The following is a 24,828-nucleotide window of genomic DNA, read 5'->3' on the forward strand; positions in this document are numbered from 1 at the left end:
TTTTTCTGATTAATGAAACAAATACTATATTTTTGTAGACAAAAGACTTTGGTCAGAATAAAAACAACTAAAAATGTTTAAATATCTTTTCTACAAATCCAATATAGATGTACCTGAACATGAATTAGAGATCAAGATATTATTTTAAAATATACGGGTCTTCAAAAATAATTAAAACTTTTATCTTCTAAATGATAAAATTATATAAAATAGAAAGTATTCATTTAAATAGGAAAGTCCTATTGAGAATTATAATTTATTAACTGTATTATATTCTATCAAAGAAGCTTTCAGTAAATCTCACTCTAACTAAAAAAAAAAAATGAATTAAAAACATTTTCTTAATTAACAGCTTTGGTTATCTGACCAGTTTCCTTAGATTCAGGATTTCTACTCATTAATTCAGGTTGTTATTCTTCAAAATATTTTATGAGTGATTTTGTCTATCTGAGATAATGTAGTGGTGACCAAAGGAATAAACCAGCTGAATTTTTCCATCCATCAGGTATTTATTCTTCGGTGATATAAGAAAGCTACATCTGCTGGCTGCAGTGGCACATGCCTGTAATTCCAGCACCTCAGGAGGCTGAGACAGGAGGATCCAGAGTTGAAAGCTAGCCTCAGCAACAGCAAGGCGCTAAGCAACTCCTTGAGATCCTGTCTCAAGTAAAATACAAAATAGGCCTGGGGATGTGACTCAGTGGCTGAGTGTCCCTAAGTAGTTCAGTCACTGGAACCAAACAAACAAACAAACAATCAAACAATAAATAAATAAATAAATAAATAAATAAATAAATAAATAAATAAATAAATAAAAAGAAAAAGAAAGCTACATCTAAAAATTTGAGCAAATATGTTTATTGAGAAGTCAAGAAAATTTCATTTTAAATAGCACAACCTGATAGAATTTTTATTTATGTTTAGCAACTAAATAGTTACTGTCATGATGTTTAGAATAATATAGACATCAATGAAGTTTGATTACATGCAGAAAAAATACATTATCTAAATCAGAGTTTAAATGTCAATCTCCTAAAAGTGGTAAATTTCACCATTGAGACATCATGGAATTTTCCAGAACAAATAAGAGTACATATGTTGCAGACAACTACTCAAGTAAGGAAAGTAAAAAAAAAAAAAAAAAAAAAAAAAAAAAAAACAATATGGATACAAATTTTCTTCTCCTTTAGCTTCAGACATTTTTATAAAATAACATCTCTCCTTAAAGCAGGCTGATAATAACTATGACTGAGGTAATGGGACGGTCTATGATATTATTACCAGTCCAAAGAAAATTGTCATTTGAATGACATTCAATGCGACCTTCAACACCTTATCACATAAGAGGCCTAGATGGCGCCGTGGAGGTTGGATATTAAGAATACCTAGATTATATTTGCTATTCTTTTACCTGCCTCTTCTTGAAAAATCAAATTTATACTTTAAGAAACATGATCAAATTCTATTAAGAAACTAAGGATGGGTCATGTCTCTACCTACCATTTTATTAAAAAAAAGCATAGCAAGAATGATAAAACTTATCATTCATACAGGAAAATATATTTTTGTGTTTTAATTGATCTTCAAGAAAATATGCAGGACTGACGATTTATAACCTTCCATCTAGACACTTGATTTAATAATAATCATTAAAGTATGACTTCACAGAACAGGTTTTTCTCACTTGCATTTGCATGTAATGATGGCAGATGGGGAAATGTCTCATAAAACTATCAATTACAGAGCAACTACAAGGGTTGAAGGGAGATACTTTAAAATATATAGATTTCAATGATTTTTAATATCTATATCCAAAAGAATTTCAATCTTTGCTTCCTCATGTTTTCCTGAAGAGAAATTTCTATTTTAATAATAAATGCATGTAAATTACTTTTTGATGATAAATAGCATTGTCTTCACAAATGAAAAGTTCTGACTAGTATTTTGTAAGTTTTTCATTTCTTTTAAGATAGTTTTAGCCAGGGATGTCAACAAACAAAACTATTCCTATTGACTAGAACCTTTTCTATACAACTTCAAGATTTTTTTTAATGAAAATTCATCTAAAGTGTTTGCTTTCTTATTTTAAAAGTATTAAGATTCCCTTAATAGCTCACATCCTTTTTTTTCTTGCTTGATTGCTTTATTTGCAAGACTATGGCATAGTGTGAGGAATATAATTACTAAAAATGAAAAACATGAAGATAAATTGCAACTGTCTTCAACAGAAATTGTTAAGCAGCATAAGAATATGGTTCTTCTTGCCCAGGGCTGTAGTTAAGGTTGAATTCAGTTGGTAAGAAGAAAATCCAAAGCAAGAAAGCCAAATTAAAATTCAGGTTAAATACTTTGAAGACACATAATTAGAAGAAAAAAAAAATCTAGCCCAGAAATCCTCTACACAAAGGGAGTAGAGATAGAAAACCTGACAACACCATTTGTGACACGTACCATCCTAACTTTACCTGGACATTGGAATGGCCATCTATGTCAGCTATACCAAATTTCTTATCATCTTACAACAGCAATGGTGACTCCCAGGGATGGTACACTCCTCCCTACTCTCTCACAGAAACTGGTAGACAGGGATGCTATTTCCCTTGATGTTTGCATTTCAAAGAGTTGATTCCCAAGTTTTTGAAAAAAAGATATTCCTGAGTCATAAAGCTGACTCAAAAGGTCCCTGACAATGGCCTATCTTCTCTTCAAAAGGATTTATATACATTTCAAAGAGATGAGAAAATACTTATAATTACAAGTTTTCTAAGCTTAAATTCCCTGAGAAAGAGGGGAAAAGAGGAAAGAGAAGTCTTTTCTCCCATTTTCAAATAGGAACAGTGAATTCTCTTATCTTTAATTTGTATTTATACTTACAATACAAACTCTAAGATTTATTTAAAGTAAATCATTTAAAAAGGACTACTGATTTTTTAAGTTTTAAAATCAAAATTTCAAAATAACTTTACTATCTCCTTTAATTATTTTATATCTGTAAATTTTAAATTGCATATTTCTACAAGGAATGCTATCCTTACTTTTAAACACTGCCAATTGTTTTGTACGTTAGACATTTAAATACAGATTCAAAGATCCCTTGTGGCTTCTGGAAACCACCACCAGAGAAGAAGATTTCTAAGAAGTTAAAGAAAGATGGAGCCCACCCCTTGTATTTCACTTTATGAGACCTGAACAGAATAGTTTCAGTTCATTTTAGATGCACTGCAACTAGGTTTCAGGAAACCTGGATGGATTATATCCCCAGGATTTGTGCCACCTTGGTGTGCCTAAACTGATCAAAATGAGCAAAGACCTTCAGTTGCTGATCAAAGCTGAAGAAATACTATATAAAGTATGTATATCATCTTACAGATAAAACGGCAACCCAGATGATTTAGTTGATTTCCACAGGTCAAACTATGACTAGTCCTCACATTTCTTAACTGATCAATGTTTCCTCATTTTGCCTTATTGCCAATTCATCCCCAATAAAATAAAGATAGAAGTTAGACCTGTATCATTACCTCTCAGATACCCTAAAAATAATTCACAAGTTTAAGGTTCAATGAAACAAAATAGATCCGTACAGCTGAATTTTTGTTTATCTATCAGAATTGTTCAAGAATCTTAACAGGTTTTCCCTCAATCTTAGAATTTCCATAAATTCTAATAGCCAATACTCAACTTCCAGGACTTCTCTTCAGAATATATTTTTCTTACTTGATTTGAATAACCTGCAATGAGATCAGAACGCATGGCCTCTTAAACTATATGCTGTGTGCCAAGCGTGTCTTGAGGTTTCAGGGATATTGAATACTATATATTATCATATGTATGAAGTGTGTGTGTGTATATATGGCATATGGGTTGTGTATTTATATTAAATATCACTTAAAACAACAAAAGTGGTCGATTTGGATTAGGAGAATGTCGAGAGGATAGAAGAAAAGATGAAATCCTGTCAGAACGACTTTCAATGTGTCACCATCCTTCTGGGTCTTGTAATAAACAGGCTCCCATGGGCCATGGCTGGCTGCAGTGCCAAAGTGAGGATATCCTATGGATTTGCTAAAAAGGCTCGAGTTCAAAGTGGAAGTTCTACAGACCCTGGTTATTGATGGTATAGTTTGTAACATTATTTTTATTCAACCCCGACCAATGGAAAATTAAAACAACTTTGATCACTTTGGAAATTCTAGGCTTGGCTTTTCATTTGTAACTATCAATTATTTAAAGAATAGTTTAAAAGGGCTCTTGGAGCTCTTTTTTGGGGGGGGAAATTACAGTAATTTAGGTAGCAAATGTGAATGATCTCAAGTTTTCAGTTCCATACGGAATAAAAATGCCTTATAAAATAGTCACATTGCCATCTACTGACAGCTTTTGATATAAGAACCGGCATTTTCTCATTAGCCTAACTGTCTGACTATGCACTTAAATGATGTATTACTTGACATGTGGCCATATAAAAAAGGGGGAACAGAGTGTATCCATTGCTCAGTGCACCTACTTGAAATAATCTCTTCATTCACAGAAGCCATTTCAAGCTATTCAATGTTTCACTTTTATATACTGCAATTAGATACATTTATTAATGGCATTATTGTATAGTATTTCATAGCTGGTAAAACTGTTTTCAGAAAAGTGACTACAGAGAGTATGTTAATAAATCTGCCCTGCATGTACAGTACACAGGGACTTGCTAATAGGATTTTCATAATAACAGCATTTATCTCACAGCACATTTTATAATACCAATCACTATATAACAGCAGTTGTTATTGTGTTATGTGAAAAATGGGATTTGTGTTAAAGACATGCATTATAACCTGAAACACAAAGTACAAGAGTCGCTAAAGCACCTGTGCATAAACCATTTTCTTCCCCATCCTTTTTATCTAGAACTTTCTTTTTCTTTCTTTTCTTTTCTGCCTCTGCCAGAGTTGATATAAGAGAAATACCTACTGCTGTCATGCATAGATGGAGAATTCACATCAGCACTTCCAATGAACTAGCAGCTTTGATACATAGCATCCTGATAAACAGTGATGGACATCCTATGGAGAGTAAGAATCAAGTCTTCCAGAGTCCATGGTAATCATCTCACATCAAATACAAGTCGCTTTCCAGCTTATTTCCATATGACTATGTTTTTGATCTTTGTGCCATGGTATGGCGTTTCTCTAATTTTTAACCTTTGTATATTATTTTTCCATAAAATGAAGGTCATGAATGTTTATATATATGTGTATACATATATATTTTTTCACATAACCACATGCTATGAATATTTTAAAATATATAAAAAAGGAGGGAAGTAGAATATATAGACTCTCAGTTAAAGTAATAATAATAGCTTGCAAAGAAATTAACACAAAAACCTGAGTTATGCACTCTGTGAAACAATAATCAAGTAGCTCAGGTGTTTATAAACCATACAAAATGCAAGGAAATTTTTACCATAATATTGCATAGAATAGCTTAAATGTATTTAAAGTGAATTCAGGGAATATATCTTTAACCTATTATTTTAAATGTTTTTTTTTTTTTGCCTGAAATTGGTGGGTGGGAAATATACACTATTGCACAACTGAAAGCCATGAACTGTTCAAGTAAGGCATTTAGTCATGTGTTTTGTCATGACTGGTTCTCCCTAGATTTATTATGAAACAGAGTGAATTAAAGGATCCCTTGACTGGAGATCCAAGAGAGCAGAACACTCTGCTGTTAGAACTCCAGCCGGGTTTGAATAAGAAATCATTCAAGATGTGAAGACTCCCTTTCAACTAGGTCTAAATTAATGTGAAAGATTCTTGCTGCATTTCCCAGGTATAATACAGTCATAGCCACTACAAAAAAAAAAAAAAGATATGTGGGTTTTTCTTTTTCTTCAATGCAGAGCACTTAAAAAACTGCCAAGAAATGTCCTTAGACTATAAAACATCTCCATTGATAGAACTGTTATTTCAGTTCAAAGGAACTTGATAGTGAAATAGTGCACCTGTATTGCTTGCTTATCATAAACTTGTGTATCTTGAATTTAAGAACTGTTTCACCAAATTTTATAAAAGTAAAATCATAAAACATGTTAAACAACTGGAAAAATAATGTTAGAAAATCTTGTCATGACAGAAGTTTGAACAGGTGAGTGTGAGGGGGGTTGGCTTTGCTTGAGTAGAACAGCCTGTGAGAGTAAGATACAGGAGGGGTCTTCAGGAGCTATGCTTCAGTTGTTCCTGGAAATCTCAGGCTGAGAGTGCTTGCCCCACCCCATGACCACGCCGAGTCTGTTATGGATGAGTTCAAGAATACCATCAGAAGCACCCTGAAAAGCCATGCTTAGGAAGAAGAGGCACTTCCTCAAACCTACTCCAAGGTTCCTGGGTTGGAGAATTAGGATGGATCTTAGGGATCATCTGTACTAATGCTGATTCTCCCAGGTAGTCGAAGGGTGAAACCATTTACCTAAGGAATTATGTAACGGGGGTCAGTCATTGTTAATGGCTTATTGGTGACTGGCATTTTCTATTCTAGGGCTTGTCCATTTCCCTACCCCTAAAATTGCTTTGGCACATTGGAATTGACACTTATCATTAATCTTTTCTGAGTATGCACTGGTAAACTTGCTTATTTTCACAAGAGAGAACAAACTCACAGGTACAAATAACAAGACATCCAAGAAGCAAGTGATGGATTCTGTCAGAAACAGAAGTATTAGAACATATTTATCAATATTTAAAATTAGCCAAGTAAAACCCTAAAAGAGAAAAGGGGCAATATTGATCACATGTATAACAGTTGAAGAAAAGCAAATGGAATTAAATTATATGGATACAGAGGAGGGATATATTAGCAAATTAAAGATCAAATGAGGGAATTTCTTAGAAAACAAAACAATAAAATGTATAAGATTAAAGGATTAACTTATAGGGAGACTAAGAAACCAATATTTTAATATCTAGATACAATGTTGTTTATTTTAAAAATGTAATAAAGAAAAAGGAAAAGTAATATATAGTCAAAGGAATAATGGATATAAACTTTTAAGAAGTTATTTTTTTTACAAGTGATGTCTCAGTTTGAAAGTGCTCTCCTGATGCGGAATAACAATGGAAACTCATACTTCATATTTACAAGGAAATTGCAGGCTAGCAGAGGGAGGAGGGTTTAATGGACAAACTGAGTGGGCAGGAAGCTCAGGGTGAGTGACATCAAGCTCTGAGCAAGGAGTCAGGAATTAGGACTGCTAATTGTGTACAGAAAAGTCATCAAAACATTCAAAAAGGGTCAACAGGGGGCAGAGACATTGTCGGCAAGATCATACGGGATTAAGTCATCATCTAGAAGATGCACCTTTGTTCAACTTTTACTATTAATTAAGGGCTTATTTTTTGAAAGTTACATGTTCACTTTTTATGGTCTACTAAGGATGTAAATAAAATATGCATTGGAAAGGATAACCTCAAAGATACAGTTTCTTCTGCTTTGTCAGACATCTTTGGAGCCAGAGAGGGAAAAAAAGCACATTGTTTTGGAAATCTTTGTGCAACATTTATGTTTTATGCTGCACTGTGCACCCTTTGATATCTAATAAAAATAGCATTCAATGTGAATTATTTATTTTATTTGAACATTTTGACATAATTCATTAACTATGGCCCAGGCATCAAAAGGAACAGGACACCCAATACCTTTGTTATTTTCTATTGGAGATTTAATTAATTAATTAATTAATGTTTTCTGACTCTCTCAGAATGTGTCTTCATTTCTTTGGTTTGCAAATTAGAAAGCTGGGAATTTAATAGATTTTTTTATTTACAAAAGGAGGAAAACATATATTTAGGATGTATAAACAAATCAGGATTATAGCTCAAAGAAAAAAGAAAGAAAAGAAAGAAAGAGAGCTAAAAATTGTGTTTGCTTTAGAAAACTTATTATATGGCTACTAATGGGAAACCAATAAACTATCAAATAAACCTAAAAATGAAAGTCCACATTTTCATTTTCTGAAGACTATTTGAATCCTTCACTTGTCAAATAATATAGCTGTTTAATGTCAATTCAAATCAATGTTGACATTCAGGTTAAAATTTCTTTTTTTAATATTTTAATCTTTGGTAGTATTATTGTTGGGTTTTTTTTGTTTTGTTTTGTTTTTTTATCAGTTGTGCATGACAATACAATGATCTTGACATATCATACATTGGAACAAAGGTTAAAATTTCTTAACTCATATATGTGTACTTAAAGAGACACTGGGGCTGGTACTATGGCTTAGTGGTAGAGTGCTTGTGTGGGGCACTGGATTCAATCTTCAGCACCACATAAATAAATAAAATAAAAGTATTGTGTCCCTCTACAACTAATAAATAAATAAAGAGATGTTGAACAATTATATTACCAACACTTCTAATAAGTAATACTGAAAAAGCAAGGCAAAGAGTACAATATATAGAAAAATCAGTTTGGTACAATTTTAGTCACTAAAAGTTAAAGCAGTAGTAAAACTAGAAAGCAGTCTCAGAGACCCTGCCTAACATGTACAAGTTCCCAGGTTTGATTCCAGGCATTACAAAAACAAAAGAGAGAGAGAGAGAGAGAGAGAGAGAGAGAGAGAGAAAGACTGAGAGAGAGAGAGAGAGACAGAGAAAGACAGAGAGATAGTGAAGTAAATATAATATAAAAGCAGAGAGATAGGGAAGTAAATATAATATAATCTTACTTATAGAAGCATATAATTATACATGTATGTACATTATACATGTATAGATATACATAGAAACAGATATACACAGATATCTAGGTAAGTAGCTTAGATAATGGATTCATATTAATATATGCTATTTGATCACAAATAAACACAAGATATATAATGTAAGACAATCAACTAGAGTTGTAGCCTTTTCAAGAATGTTCTTGTATGCACTTACCCTCATAAAGCAAAAGTCTGCTTTGATTTAGATGAAATATTAAATAAAAGTCAGAGGAGAAGCAATTTTCTCTTTGTTGTAATGATCTTTTTTGGCATGTAGTAGAGAATGTTGGTAAGAAAAATTGGGCCAAGTAAATGAATCAGCAAGGAGAAATCAGAGCCACAGTTCAGAGCCCAACAGTATATGGTGATCAGATTAAGCTCATTAACTAAACCCACATGGCAACTGTTAAAGGGAGAGAGAAGGTGAGCTACTTCCAGCTGCATCGAATGCTAGAAGACCATTTTTGTGAAGGTCATAAAGATACTTCACATTCTATTCCAATAAATTATATTGTTATTATGTTTGAACTATAATTCATTTGCAAGTCATCTATTGTCGAAAATGAATTTCAGATTTTAGGTAAAAAAGAAATTGCTGTGAAGAAACAACAAATCTTTAGTACTTAATTGGCTATATCATGGTAATATCTGTAAAACTAATAGCAAAATCCAAATATGCTTTTATTGAAAAGTTCTTCAGCACTCTCGCTTATCATCTTTCATTTTCTTTGATGTACTAGACCTAAATTGCCACTTACAATGTGTGATGAACATACAGAAACTTACATGTCGCCTTTTGTTTTATCTAGGAGCAAGTAGATTGTACAAATAGGCTTGATTGCTCTGTGATAGAAAATGTGACCATCTGTAACAATTCATATTGTGAACTTATTACATAGATAATTATTATGATTAGTGTTACAATTCAGCAATCAGAAATCTGTACAGGATCCAAAGGAACACAGCAGGATAATACTCCATCTAAATGGGCTCAGGAAAAATGCAATTTATTTGACACACTCCACAAGAGAGGCAAAATCAATTGGACATATAGGGTAATCAGTTTTCCTTCCCTCAGTGGCTTGGCACAGAAGCCAGCATCCTGCATGGAGTGGTGCTGGCCACACAGAACCCTGGTTATGGCATTTGCATAACAAGAGATCAGCCTTGGGAACACTTTAGGTATCATTGGAGTTGCTTTCATCTGGAGAGGGCAGGTTTCCCCAAAGACACATTGATCCTTGTGTTAACACAGCACATATGCCACCTTCAAGGGCTGCGTTTACGTCACACTTAGCAAATGAAACCTCTCTCTCTCACCTGACTTGGTTTTAAAACGCTGCCACTGTACTTAGATAGAAGGTATCCCCATTGCCAAAATTCTGTATGGCTGTCTTACGAACTATCCACTGAAAAACCAGCAAATCTTAATGTGAAAATCATAAACTGATTTAAATGTTTTCTAACATCTAAAAGGCTCCTGAGCTTGAAAGACACAATAACATTTTATTATCAAATGAATAAAACTTGTAATTGTTCAGTTTCTAAAAAAGCTGCTGTATGCTCCCAGTTAATCCACATCTGCTATATTAAATAAGATAAGACAGAAGGGAACTTGGTGGGAGGTAGAGAGGGGGAAGGCAAAAGGATCCTAAAGATATGCAGGTGGAAAGTTGTTATCCTAAACATCTGGACCTGTTTACTAGGTAGCTGCTGTCCTGGGATAAATACTTGTTCTGCTTACAAACTCCCTTGGTAGAATACAAATAATATTTAAAAATGGAATGCCTTTGTTGTATAAAATATTCAAATGTTAAATGTTGATTTTTAGAATAATCCATTTTATAATCATTTGCTCTAATATCCTTTGTTTCTATTTAATAGAAAAGAATATGTAGTGTTCAGTAAAACTTTTGAAGGTATTAATTTCAATATTTATTTTTAATTTCTAAACTGTCTATTAATAATTAAGTGACAATGATATGGAAAACTAAAACTTCATTATATGTTATTTTCTTCAAGGTATTTTGCTGAAGTCCGGCTGCAGCAAAATAACTGGGGGGTGACGAGCAACTTGTGTAGATTGATACAGCAGGAGTGGGAGCCGTTTATTGTAGGACAGGAGAGGTATATATACATTCCACACAGCTTATCTTAATTAACATAAACTAGATACATCAGTCAACCAATAAGAAATCTCTACACTTAATGGCTCTCTGGCCTTACTTCACAAACCACTCCCTCTGGCATTTTGCCAGGCTCCATCTTGACTTGTTTACAGACTCTAATATTTCCCTGGCAAAATGCCAGGCGCCATCCTGACTTGTTTACAGACTCTAACAGTTTCTCACACATATTTAATGTCTATTTGGGTCATAAATTCCAGGTACCAATTCATTAAAATGACATATTTGCAGAGGGGTTAATTGGTGCTGGTCCTCATCTTTTTTGTTTTTCTTTACATATTATTCTAGACTTTTTCGAAAGTACATAGCATACTTTTTGTTTATTAGTTGCTCAAGACAATACAATGATCTTGACATATGATACATTTGATTCAAATGGGGTATGAATTCTCATTTTTCCACGTGTACAGGTTGCAGGATCACATTGGTTATACGGCCACGTATATACATACAACAATACTAGAGTCTATTTTATTCTGTGGCCCTTCCTATGCCTCCTCCCCTCCCCTCCTCTCCCATCACCTCTCTCTACCCAATCTACTGTGACACATTTCTCTCACTTTCTTTTTTTTCTTCCCACTCACATCATCATACATGTATTCTGTATAACGATGAAGGTCTCCTTCCATCTTCCGTGCAATTCCCCTTCTCCCTCCCATTCCCTCCCACCTCTCTATGGCATACTTTTTACAGATACAAAAAAAGTGGCAAATGACAAACAAGACTGTGTCCACAATGGCTTGCTCCTTTTCTTTGGAAGACGTCAAATGAGAGCTGAGTTTTGTCTTCAGAAATATTCTGCCTATCAACCTTTTCTTTAAATTACTTTTAACAAAATTATATTGTTATTCTTGAAAAACGTCAGAAGTTCCATGAATCTTGCAACAGGATTTTGCTGTACTCTTCTGTTCTCCAAATTTTCAGTCTCAGAGTTACAACATTCAACACTTCTGTGTCTCCTGTTACTCACTTGTGTGTTTTCTAGATCACATGTGTATTCCGTATTCCGTTCTTGATTATTCAATCATAGGTATCATCTATAGAAGGGCCCAAGTGGAGAACAGAAGAGCAGGACTGGGGTTTCTTGTTTTTCCTTCTTCTTGTCAAACTGTCAAATCATTCATTCATAAAGACCTGCAGAGGCGCACGTACACACACACACACACACACACACACACACACACACACACATTCTTCCGGTAAACATTTATAATCAAGGAGCTAATAGTTAATATTGGCATTATTGTGACTATGGAAATATCATTCATAGCCAGGTCATATGGAAGATTTCCTGCAGTATCTTGTCTTTGCATTTCCTGTTTTGCTCAACTCTTCACCTGGAGGTGATTTTCCCTTTGTCCTCTTTCCAGTGTGCCCTCATTATCTTACCTTCTAGACAGGTCTTCTGGATGAATCAGAACACACACGTCTAATTCCGTTGAGCTGCTTCTTGGAGGCACTTCTCCTGGCGTCCTGTGCTCCAACCCCAGCCTATCAGTGCCTGCGGGGCCCTCATCTCCCCTCTCCTCTCCATCCACTTGGGAAGTCTTGTCATTCCTCTTGGTGGAAGAGCACTCTTTCTAGGATTCCCATCTTTTCTCTTTCTTCTTTCTTGCTCCATGGTTCCTGTCCATTTTCTTTCTTTCTTTTTCTTTTCTTTTCTTTTCTTTTTTTTTCCTGAGGAAGCTACTGCCTTTCTGCACCAAGACCTTGAATGTGTGAGCTCTTTTCTTCCACCTTCACATGCGGTGTGTTGTCAGGATGGACATACCCATCCCTTCTCAGCTGTCACTCCCTGTGCTGCTCGCTTCTGGGGGAAGTCTGGGGGCATTCTGCATCCTTGTCCTTTGGAGATGAGATGTTTCCTTTTTTTCTCCCTAAGAATTTAAAATGCTTGCTTTATATCCACTTTTGTGAAATTTTAACAAAAATGATTTTTGATGTATGTAAATTTTAAAACATTGTTTAAAGTACCTTTTGAACTTTTCTGGAAACTACTTTGGGTTACAAAAAGTGTGCATGATTTTTAAATATGATTTCACTTCTGGGCTTTTGTTTAGTTTTTCTGGAATTTTTTTTTTACTTGAAATTGATACTCCTAGATGGATTCTCTAATTTGATATATTTTCTCTTCTGTACTACATGTCCCTCTCTTTGGCTCTTTTAGCTTTCGGGAATTTTTCATGAAATTTATCTTTACACACACACACATTTACATAAGGATATTTTCTAAGATTTCTGTTGACCAAATAGACTGTTTCTTTGGCTTTCTTTGTCCTCTTTGTAAGATTTCTCTTCATGTTAGAGGTCTTCTCAAGCTTTGGAGGAGCATTCTTTCTCATTTAGCAAAATGTAATAGTGAGGGGTTAAATATCTGACTGCACAGGCTGGGTTTTACAACCACCCTTTCTTATAACTTGTGAAATTAAACAAAACAAACACATTTTAACCATTAGACTCTCATTTTGGCTTTTGTAAACTTTATAGGAAGCATATAAATCAATGTATCAAACTAATGCAGAAATAAATTAAGCTACTTGTACTCTATATTAAGAGAAGACCCTCTCTCAAACCAGCTTGTCAGCTAGTCATCTATTCCAAAGCTTGATAAATTTTAATGATATTTTCAAAGATTGTCACTAAAACAGAATTTTCATGATATATCTACATATTAAGGGCAATAGTCCGTGCTCAGTGTATTTTCCCAATCTTTTTCAAGTTTAGATTAATTTTCAGAGACTCTGAAGGTGGATTATATAGTAATCCAGTAAAAACCTTTGAGAATGGCACAGGTTTTGATTTCAGTAAATAAATTGTCTTTATGAAAAAAAAAACTGTATTATCATTAGCAACAAAACCCACAGAGATTAGCAGAGTAGAAATACTAATTCTGTCCAGTATCCAGTCATCATGAAAGATTTAACCATGATAAAAATTATTACCAACTAATTGGGGTATTTATGTAATATCTTCTAGATCAATCTGGTATTTGAGGTCTTTACTTTTCCTAAAACAAAAATAAAGAAAAAGAAATGGAAAGGGAATAAATCAATTTATCAGCCTAATTTATAATGATCACAATTCTAAAAAATAAGTATTGTGCACACAAATCCTCGTTTAACTTAACATATTACATTTATATACTTCTCACTAAGAGAAAACTCAGACTATGGAAGCATAATCTTAAATAACAAAAGTCTTATTCAAGTCCTGAATGAACAAGATTCCCAAGAGAATTCTAGATCAGCAAATTTTTTTTTGCAAAATTTAACATGTAACACTAAAATGAAAATTTAATAATTTAGGTATTTATTTTATTTTATAGAATCTGCAAATCATTCCCCCAATCTTTTTCATTACTAAATAGTACATGGTTAAAGAATTCAGGATAATAATAACAATAAATTCAGGAAACAACCTTCCAATCAAAATCTACACATTGGCTTTTATTTTTTTCTAATTTTGAAAGCAAGACCAATCAATCAATGTACTTCCCTCTTTCTTAGCTTCTGTGCCTCATAATGCATAGACACTGCACAGTGCTTTTGTATTCTGTTTTATATCAAAATGATTATGCTCTTAGTGATTAATGGCAAATGGAATTCAAAGAGGGAAAAGCCTAGATAATTGAGAAATATTTTAACAGTATATTTGATACTTTGTGAAATATAAATGTATATTCTTTTACTATACCATAATAATGGCATCCATTTTTATAGACTTTATATTTTACTAGGATTTTGATTTATTTTATCTTATTTACTTTTCTAAATTTAGTTTGAAGGCTTTTAAATTTAAGTGAAAACTATAACAAAATCATTTCTAAGAAAGCATTCTAAAATCCTACATAGAAGAAATATAGACTAGAACTTTTTTCCTTTACTGTTTATAAATTTAGACAGAAAAGGAAAGTTGAAAATTAAATATATACACATACAATCTTTTGTTGATACAATTACATTAGAGACATCCAAAGTTTTTAATATTTTGAAAATACCTTTCTTAAGGTTAATTCTCATACCATAAAATTGACCCTGTAAAGTGTGTAGTTCTGGGTTTTTAGTACATTCTCAGTGTAACCATTACTACTATGCATTCAGAACATCTTCATAAGTCCAACAAACCCTGTGCTCTTAACAGTGTATGTTCACAATATTTTTTAGCAGTAAAAAAAAAAAAGCATACACACTTTGTTCTGCGGAGAGAACCCAATGAAACTTTGGATGAAGCTCATTCCTTAATAGGAAATAATTAGTGAAAGCAGCAGTTTCCTCCAACTTGCTTTTACGTGCACTATACTCAGCAGTTTTCACTTCATGATTGAGAGAAAAGTTCCAAAGGATAATATTATGACAATATTTTTTTCTGAATTTTTATACTCTGTGGACTTGCAACATCTACCCCTTTAAATGTCTTCTGTCATGTGTGCACAGTGAATGTGGTCCTCAATATGCTAGCGGCCCCAATTCCTCACCCTTTCTATCTACAGGGACTTTGCCCTGTGATTTGGTAATGTCCTTCCATTGGATCCTGGAGAGCCATGTGCTCTGGTTTTGGTCAGCGTGGTTTTAGCAGACATAATACAAGCAGAGGCTTGCAGAGAGCTTGAATTTGGGGGCTTCTTTGCTCTTGTCAGCTGCCAAGGTCATAAAAGAAAGATAAGCCTCAGCTGACCTGCCTGGTTCCTAGGAGGAAAATGAGTCACGGGAATCAGAGCCAATCTGCAGCTACATGAGGGAGCCCGTGGAACTGCAGATGTGTGAGTCAGTCCCCCTGGGCAGCCTCCATCCGCCGCCATCCAGCCTCTGCCACCTGTGAAGGAGCCCAGCCAAGGCTGCAGTCCCTAAGCCACTGCAGGAATGTGAGCCCTGACAGCCTGTTGATTCCCAGGCTGCCGAGGCACTGTAGCTGTTCGTTATGGAGTATTATGGTGGTGATAGAGGAAAACTGAAACCATGAATAACTAATGAGAAACGAAAATCACATACCATCATCATGATTCATTCAATAATTTCTCAAGCTGTGGACACCTGCACATGAATAGAATTCCCCGAAGTCACCACAAGTAAGATCCTTTCTCACTCCATCACAACAGAGGTAGATCCTGCTTCTACCACAGGTCGGGGGAGCTGGGTGGAGAAATTCCGTAGACAACTGGTCTAAGACAGTAACATTTTCTCCCCTTCAACGAACAAAGTAGGCTCTCGTGAAAGGATGGTCTTTTAGAAATGGAAGACATCTTGCAGGGAAGGAGGAATTAGGACAAGCGACTGTTGACTTGGATGTTATTTTAAGATAACATTTACATAATTATTCAATCAAACTGTTTCGGAAAGTTCCAGTGCACAGATCATGTATCAGAGTCCCGATTCCTGTTATCTGGGAGGAAAGGGAGTACTCCCAGTACTCGAGCATCAGATACTGTCGGGATTTGGTTGTGTGGGGCAGGTATGGCAGCCACAACAGGGAGAACCCAGGGGCCACACAGTAGTGAGCCTCAAGCTGAGGACACAAGGTCCATCGAGAAGTCAAAAGACTGGCACAGGAAAGGAACCAGGAGAAGACTGAGGTGGACAGGCTGAGGATGGAACCGGGAGCAGCAGGCCTGCAGCGGCAAGGCATCTTGGGCTGTCCACACGAAGAAGACAAAAATCACATGGTTTTCTTTCACAGAATTTCCAGCACTTGATAGGCTGGCTTACAATTGCAGAGTGAGACCAACTTCTTTGTCCAAGTGACACAAGGAACTTTTACTTATTTAGCCACATTTGGAAGATCCAGACCCCACACTTCCGGAGTGGACTAATACATACCTTAGAACTATCCGGGTCACAGTCCACTTAGGTGGACATATGTGGACAGAGGGTCTGAAATTCCAGGTAAAGTGTCCTCTATAGCAACATGGGAAAGTGAGCACTATAATTCAGCATAATAGGATTTAAACTTCTAGGAGTCAGTTGGGAAAGAAATCTCTATTGTAACCCTGTGTCCCAGAGCCCCCAAAATCTGATTAAAAATTATCCTTTGGCAAGACAAACTATTTGTCCATTGGACTGTGAGAACATAGCTCCGCTTTCCCATGTTCCCTACCCTGTTCATTATGCAATGCTGTATCCAAGCTCTGCACTCTGTGCTCTGAGGTGCAGTAATTACTTAGATACTCAAGAACTATGAACACGTCAGTCATTCACTCCATGCATTCACTAATGAGTGCATCCATTCTGTACCTATTGGCCAAACACCTATCATGTGTCTTTTCTCATAAATAATCTCCTGGCTCTACTCTAGAACTGAGAATATCATACGTCTAAGATTTGTAATCTAGTATAAGGATCAAGACTAGTAAAACATAATAAAAAGTGAGAAATGATAAGCAATATGAAGACAAATTCCATCAAGACAGGCAGTAAAGTAGTTGGGACATAAACATGCCATCCTGGAAAGCCTCCCTGAGGGACAAATATGTTGACATCAATTGGATAACATAAGATAGTGAGAGATGTGATGCCCAGAGAGGCAGCATTTCGGCAGAAGGACCGGTGAGCACACAGTCTCTGAGCAGGAATATGTGTGCTTTGTTTGAGGATTAACACCAAGAAAGCCACGCAGGCAAGCAGTGCCTGGGAATATGCTCAGACTCCCAGGGCTCTTGGAGCCCAGTTTCCTACTTTGAAAGGAAGGACGAGGCAATGGGGAAGTTCCAACGTCTGACTATGCCACCACATGGAAATGGCATCTTTTTTATCTTTTTTTTCAAGTTACTTTTACCGAGTGCTTGTAGAAGCAACTCTCCTAACAAGTTTCCTGGCACCCAGATCTCATCAACGCCGACTAGGTTGCCTACCCTAACATTTGAGGCAGTGCAATCTTGAAAGCCACTCACTAAAGAAAGAACAAATTACTCCATAAATACGAACATTAGACATTTTTAGCAATGCGTGGCTCCACAACTAATGTGGCATGACCCTGTGTGTTTTGAGGTGTGAATTCTAACATGCAACCTTATAAAAATGATGACTGACTATGTCTATCATAGAACCAATCCCAGATTCTTCCTAAATTTATAAAGATGGCACCAAAGACAAAATGTCTCAAGCTACCAACTACTAGGGCAATAGTTAATCTATTTCCAAATTCAAAGAAAAACTCTCTTAACCGTAACAGCTATAGTATATGAAAAAGAGGACAATTCAGAGTTTACATGTCTTGCTTGCAAGAATATAATATTCCTAACAAAAATATAATACTTGCTACCCCTGAAAGCCATCAAAATAGGCAATTCTGTGCTCCATTGGCCTGTGGTTCACAGACCCAGTGAACTAATAATCCAAAAACTGATGTATTGTTCATTTCAGCTGTGGAGCTATTTATCTTTCCCTGATGGCTAGTGATTTCCAAATACCCTAATGATTCCCAAATATCCATTCATACCCTCGTGCATCAGTGTGAATGCAGTGGTTCTCATAACACCACACCAAGAAGTCGACTGGAAGCCATGACCTCAACAGATAAAGTTCCACAGATAGGGAGAAAGATAACAGGGACCTTGATAGAGTTTTTTATATCAACCAAAGTTTCAGAGCATCAGAAAGCAAGGCTGTGCTTTATGTGTGTTTGTATTATTGATTGTGGTGTTTTGTTTTGTTTTGCTTGTTTTCCATCCTACCTTAAACCTTGAAAAAAATAGTGCACCATTTTCTGTTAGACCGTATACATTGACCTGAGAAGTACCGAGGGCAATCTGACCTCCAACAGAGATCTGGAAGGAGAAGTAGATATAAGGAAAAGACTACTGCGAGTATTGCCATGAATCAGTCATTACATTCATTGGTAAAGGGCAGGTGTGGGATCTCCTCTCTTGAAGTAATAAATAGATAAAAATAAAGGCATACCTTTAAAGAAATGAAGAACTATTACCCTGATGATGGGCATACTTCTGGAATAATTTGCCATTAGTGTCCACAAAATTTTAGAGTGAAGCACTAATTACATGATACAGGACAGTGCTATTCCTAGTACTTATGGCCAGAACATTTTAAAAATAGACTGGAGTGAAAAGAATTTTGGCTGAGTGATGAGGCAGAACACCAGAGACCAAAAACAGCAGAAGCCATTTACACTGCAGGCAGCAAGAGGCAGATCTGATGCCGTGGGCGATCCAAAGGACAGAAACGGAGAACAAACTCAGAACCCATTTTGAACACAAAATGTCAAAAAAAAAAATCAAAAGTAGAGCATGTTATAAAGGACAAATAAGATAAATCCAAACTAGAAATCATTTATGTTCATTGTTACATGACCTGATCAACTGAAAAAAAAAAAAAGCAATGATCAAACTTCATACTTCAAGAACACCCTCTTCCCCCAAATTTTATCTAGGTTAAAATGATCACTTTGGATCAGTCAGATTCATTCTAATTTTGGTTAAACATCATGGACTAAGCACACGTTTTTTCCTGCTCTTCCCAGAGGGACACTGATTTCCCAGCCTGCAGAAATGTGAGCAAGAGTTGTCAGTTGTTGATACATCATGTGGCCTAAGGTGATGTCAAAGCAGCCTGAAAGGACCAGGACCATTTCCCTTTCCCACCTTCCAGAAAGCTGGTAGAGTCATTTCCTCTTTTGTTGATTTTCTAATTTAAAGAGAGGGACAATGAAAGAACAGATAACAGGAGAAAGAGAATTAACAAAAGAAGAAATCAATCTACCAGCTTTCTGGAAATTAGAGAAGAAAAAGGATCTTGGTTCTTTCAGGCTGCTATAGACATCACTTCAGGCCAAATGATTGATAAACAACTGACAGTTCTTGCTCACAGTTCTGCAGGCTGGGAAATCCAAGATGAGGACACCAGATCCGGTGTCTAGGAAGCCTTTCTTAAAAGAGAGCACTTCCACGAGTCCCCATGTGGCAGAAGGGCCAAACAAATCCCTCAAGCCTCTTTTACAAGGATCCCAGTTCCATTTGTAAGAAAGGGACTGCCATGAGCTAATCACCCACTAAAGATGGCGCCTCTCAGTACTATCACCTTGGGGATGGAATGTCTATGTGTGAATTCCTGAGACACAAACATCAGAGTACAGCAACAACTATAGGACCTTTGGGGGTACTTGGAAAGCCAGATGGACAGCTGGGTAAAGAGCTGAGGAAATCAAGATGCCAGTTTAGTAACTAGTGTGAGAATTCTCTTAGACAAGCCTCAGAAATGACAAATATCTAAAAATGGTGGCCTACCATACATTGCTTATTTTCTCAGATTTCCATTGTACCATATATTATCCCAGTTATTTGCATTAAGATGAAAATTTCTTAGCAAGGATTGAGGTGGTGTGTCCATTGCTGCTGGACTTCATATGTTGAAAACTCATCTTTAGAAGCTTTGGATAGGGTTCCAGAAATATGTTTGTATTTAAATTCCTCAGGTGCTCTTGAAGACTACTCCTCATTATGAATTAAAAATGGGTGTTGGTACTAGCCACCAGACTCCTATCTTGACATAAATCAATTAGTTATTTACTGAGAACTATGGAAGTTTAAGTGAGATCAAAAGCTAACCAGTTTGTTTAACAATTGCATTCCTTGTTTTATAGCTTTAAAAAGATATCTAATAGCATATTTTAAAGTAGTTTATGTTCATATGGTTTTTTGTTTTGTTTTGTTTTTAAAGAGAACACACTAATTCCATTTGGGTAGGTGTGTCTATCAATCAGGGTTCTCTAGAGGAACAGAACCAACTGCATATGAAGTATATGTATATGAAGGATGATAAATGGGGACTTATTACATTGGCTTACATGATCAGAAGCTGGATTGTCCACATTGGCTGTCTGCAGCTGCAGAGCTAAAAGAACCAGTAGCTGCAGCCTCAGAACAAGAGGGAGCAATGATGCAGCCCTCGTCTAGAACTGGGGGTCTAGGAACACCCTGGAGAGTCACGGGGCAGAGTCCCCTTTGGGAGACTGATGGAGATGGAGTCCAGTATCCTCGGGCGTTGGCAGCAGCAATGACACACCAGCTCCAGAAAAAATGGAGCTTGCAGCTCTCTGGGCTTCCTCCTGTTGGAAAGTGCCACCCACATTCAGGGTAGACTTCCCCATTTAATTTTGTGATGTCACTGGAGACACCCTCATAGACACACACAGAGCTCACTTCATCCTACTTATCTCTCAATTCAATTAACAATCCAGATTAACCATCACAATAGAAGTTGTTGAAAAATAATCCTAGATTTATTCTCACACATATAAGGGTACACCCACACATAGAAAGAAATTAAGTATATGAAATTATATAGGTAACATTATATATAATTCAGAGTATATTATATATATATATATATATATATATATATATTATAGTTCAAAGAATTAATCACCAATCATATCTAGACTGTTTTTCCCAATTTCCCAGGGAGTCACTTCCCTTTCCATACACAGACAAAACTCGCTTCCTGGAAAGTTATTAAATTCAAGATTTAGTTAATTCACTGAGCCTAAAAACGCAAACTGTTATAGCCCTTACTTTGGAAGTATTATAGACATTAAATTTATGAGAGGATTCTTCAAGGTAAAGATTTTGGCAGCATGACTGTGCTAACGTTAATAGTAGATCTCTCTCACTGATGTCTGTGTAGGAAGTTCTTTATATTGAGCAACTGGAGGCCTTTGGAAGGCAGGCTGAAGCCCATACTGATGTCTCAGACCTATAAGCTTCCAGTTCAGTAGATCTGGCGTGGCACCCGAATTTTATATTTCAAACAAGTTCCAGGTCCTGTGTATTTATTGATACAAAGGTCAAACTTGAGAATCACTGACTTGGGATATGTGTCCATTAATTTCTCAGCTTAAATTACCCATTACACCTAAGAACTGCTTGTGTTGATTTGAACTATACGTACATCTCCAAAGAATCAATTTAAGAAACGCTGTGATTCAGTTTCAAAAATCACCAATTTTACTTTCGGTAGCAGCTTTGTGCCTCTTACATATGAAACAAACCTTTGAATATTATCAATGCTATTTAACTTAAAGTTAGGTAATATTTTAGGTTAGTATATGGCTATTTCTCAACTTTCTGTGCATATTTAATTTCAAGCAAAATCTTACTTAAAATAGTCTCCTAGGGCTGTCCATTGATATCTTTTAAAGTGATTCTTAGGCTGAAGGACTGCAGAGGTTAATCATTTTGATTAATTTGTAATTGCCTTTACCTGTATTCCAGAGGAAATGATCGATATTAGCAGCCGGAGAGGCCCGGCTAAGATCCAGCCGCACGTCTTGAACACGTGTGGCTGATTTCAGACAATTCACGTCTGTGCCTCCTGGGAAAACTAAGCTCTCTTCTTCACCAGTCATTAAAAAGTTTTTAAAAAATAGAGAAAGTAAACCTTTCATCATTTAACCTCATCTCCTTTTTAATCTTTTTTTTCTCTCTTTAGAAGAGAATGTTTCATATCACTCAAGGCAGGGACTATTGTTGAAGTTATTACTGAATGCAACAAGAGACAGTTCCTATCGTACGTGTTGAATTTTAAGAAAAATCATGAATTTTTCTTGTCAAGTAGTTCTCTAACAAATTTATTATACTTAAAGTAGAGATGGAAAAGTTTTGAAACTTGAAAATTAATTTACTTTTGAACAACTTTTAATTGGGTTCTCCTGGCCATTCAGCACATCTGCTCTGGTACACGGTTTCATCAAGCATGTCACAGAGATGGAGCAAAACAGCCACAAACAACAGCCTACTATTTTTTGTGGGGAAGGGTGTACTTTATAGTAAGTTAGGACAATATTTTGTTTCATCAATTCTTGAACATGGAAAGTGAGATCCCACCAGGAAACCCTTGTCACGCATCCCAGTTTGTTAGTATCATGGTGGTTTTCATTTTTAGTACCTAGCACGTACATCTATAAAGCATAGAAGACACAGATGACCTGTACTAGTCACATATGTAACTCCAAATGAAAAGTCAGAGAACGGAAACATTTCTTTAAAACTTGTGACATGTTGTGGTAAAATCCAAAACTCCAAATTAAGTGTGCTTTCCATATGGGGTGATGAACCAACCCTGGGATGCTTCACGCGTCTAAGAAAAGAACACTAGAGATAGGACTGGCATAACTTCTGAAGTCTCTAGTCATTAGCGACCACTGACGAGGTTGTTATCTTTCTTGAAAGTTCCAAGGATGGCTGCCGTGTTGGCTCCTCTTGATTGTGCAAGGTGGCGCAGTCCTGAGCATATGCTGCTGGCTTAGCAATGGAGCACTCCTGCCTTCTGTTTTAGAAGCTTACCTGTCGTCTGAAGTCTGGCCAAAACTCTTGGAGTTTGATGAATATATTCTTGAACATAAAACACTGCAAGAATACTTTGTTTTAGAGGGAAACCATCCGGTATGCCAACTCCTCCACACGTCCTGCCAGCATCAATGCCAGGTTTGCCATCTGGACAGGGAAAGTCTCGTCCATTAATGTTTTATCACTGGGAAGTTAGAAGGTAAAGGAGCAACTTCCTCCTCACTTTCACTCTTAGTAATGTTTGAGCTTCGACTTGGGTCCTCATAAATGCTATCACTGCTGCCGAACAATTTATACATCTGTTGTTTTCAGAGATCGTTTTGGTCACTTGTCCAAAGATTTCAGAGTTCATCGCAGGTATCCCTTGACTGCTCTTCTGACACAATCCTTTGTTTTCCAATGGAACCTCATTGAAGCTCTCTTCATGGAGACTGTCCATCCTCTCCTGGTCACTGAGCCCTTTCTCCACTCAGGGACACACTTATCTCCCCAGACATGCAGGATTTCAATAGGAATCTGCAAGTCACTGTCCATTCTTTGTATTTTTCAAGAAAATTTAATCTCATCAGTGTCAATTATATTAGGCAGTCATTGTATTATTTATATATGATATAAAACAATTTATCACAAAACTTAGCTTAAAACAAGAAACATTAGGTCTGTGGTGTAGCTCAGTTGGAGAATGCTTGTCTAGCATGCACAAGGCCCTGGGTTTAACCCTCAGCATTGCAAAAACAAACAGCAAACCAACAGAGATTTATCATCTCAAGTAGTTTCTATAGGTCAGAAGATTGGCTGTTGGTCTCTGGTGATGCATCTCTTTTTTATAAAACTGCAAATAAGCTATCTACAGAGGCTGAAGTTGTCAAAAGGCATGGCTGGGGTTGGGGAATGCACTTCCAAGATCACACATATTGTGGGCTCAGTCCTTCACTGACTGTTGACAGTGGTCTCAATTCTCAACCACAAAGTCCACTTTATAAAGCTCCTTATAAGATGTCAAAAGTGAATCAAGAGAAAAGGCTTGGCCAAAGTGGAAACTTTGGTGTTTCTATAACAGAATCTCGGAGTAACATCCCATCAGTTCTACTGAATTCTTTTTGTGACCTAGAATTAGCCTAAGAAACATGGGAACACATTCACAAGGACACAAGTCTCGGGAGGGCAGTATCTTTAGGGACCATCTTCGAAGCTAGCTGTCACATCCTTCAAATACTCTCTGATACTAATGTCCTAGTAGGAGAAAGATAGAATCTATCAAAGACATTATAAACTACAAGTAAATGAAAATTGATACTTGATTTATTGTATGATATGGAAAAGCAAGAAATAGGAATTTAGAAGAATTCAGAAGTTTTTGTCTATGGGTGGAACTGTGATGACATGAAAACATCAAGAAAGTTGATGTGGATGGAAATTAATGAGTTTTGTCCTGACAACGTCAAGTTTCAGATAACAATAAGATGCTCAGAGCCGAGTGGAATTTTGGCAATTGCACAGTGATTATTAAAGGATAATTCAAAGATGGGAATGAAGCTTTGGGCATTTTTATAGTTAGCAACTGTAGAGTAGAGGTTTATGATCTAGAAGCAGATGTC

Source organism: Ictidomys tridecemlineatus, chromosome 9, assembly GCF_052094955.1.
Source record: "Ictidomys tridecemlineatus isolate mIctTri1 chromosome 9, mIctTri1.hap1, whole genome shotgun sequence".
NCBI lineage: Eukaryota > Metazoa > Chordata > Mammalia > Rodentia > Sciuridae > Ictidomys > Ictidomys tridecemlineatus.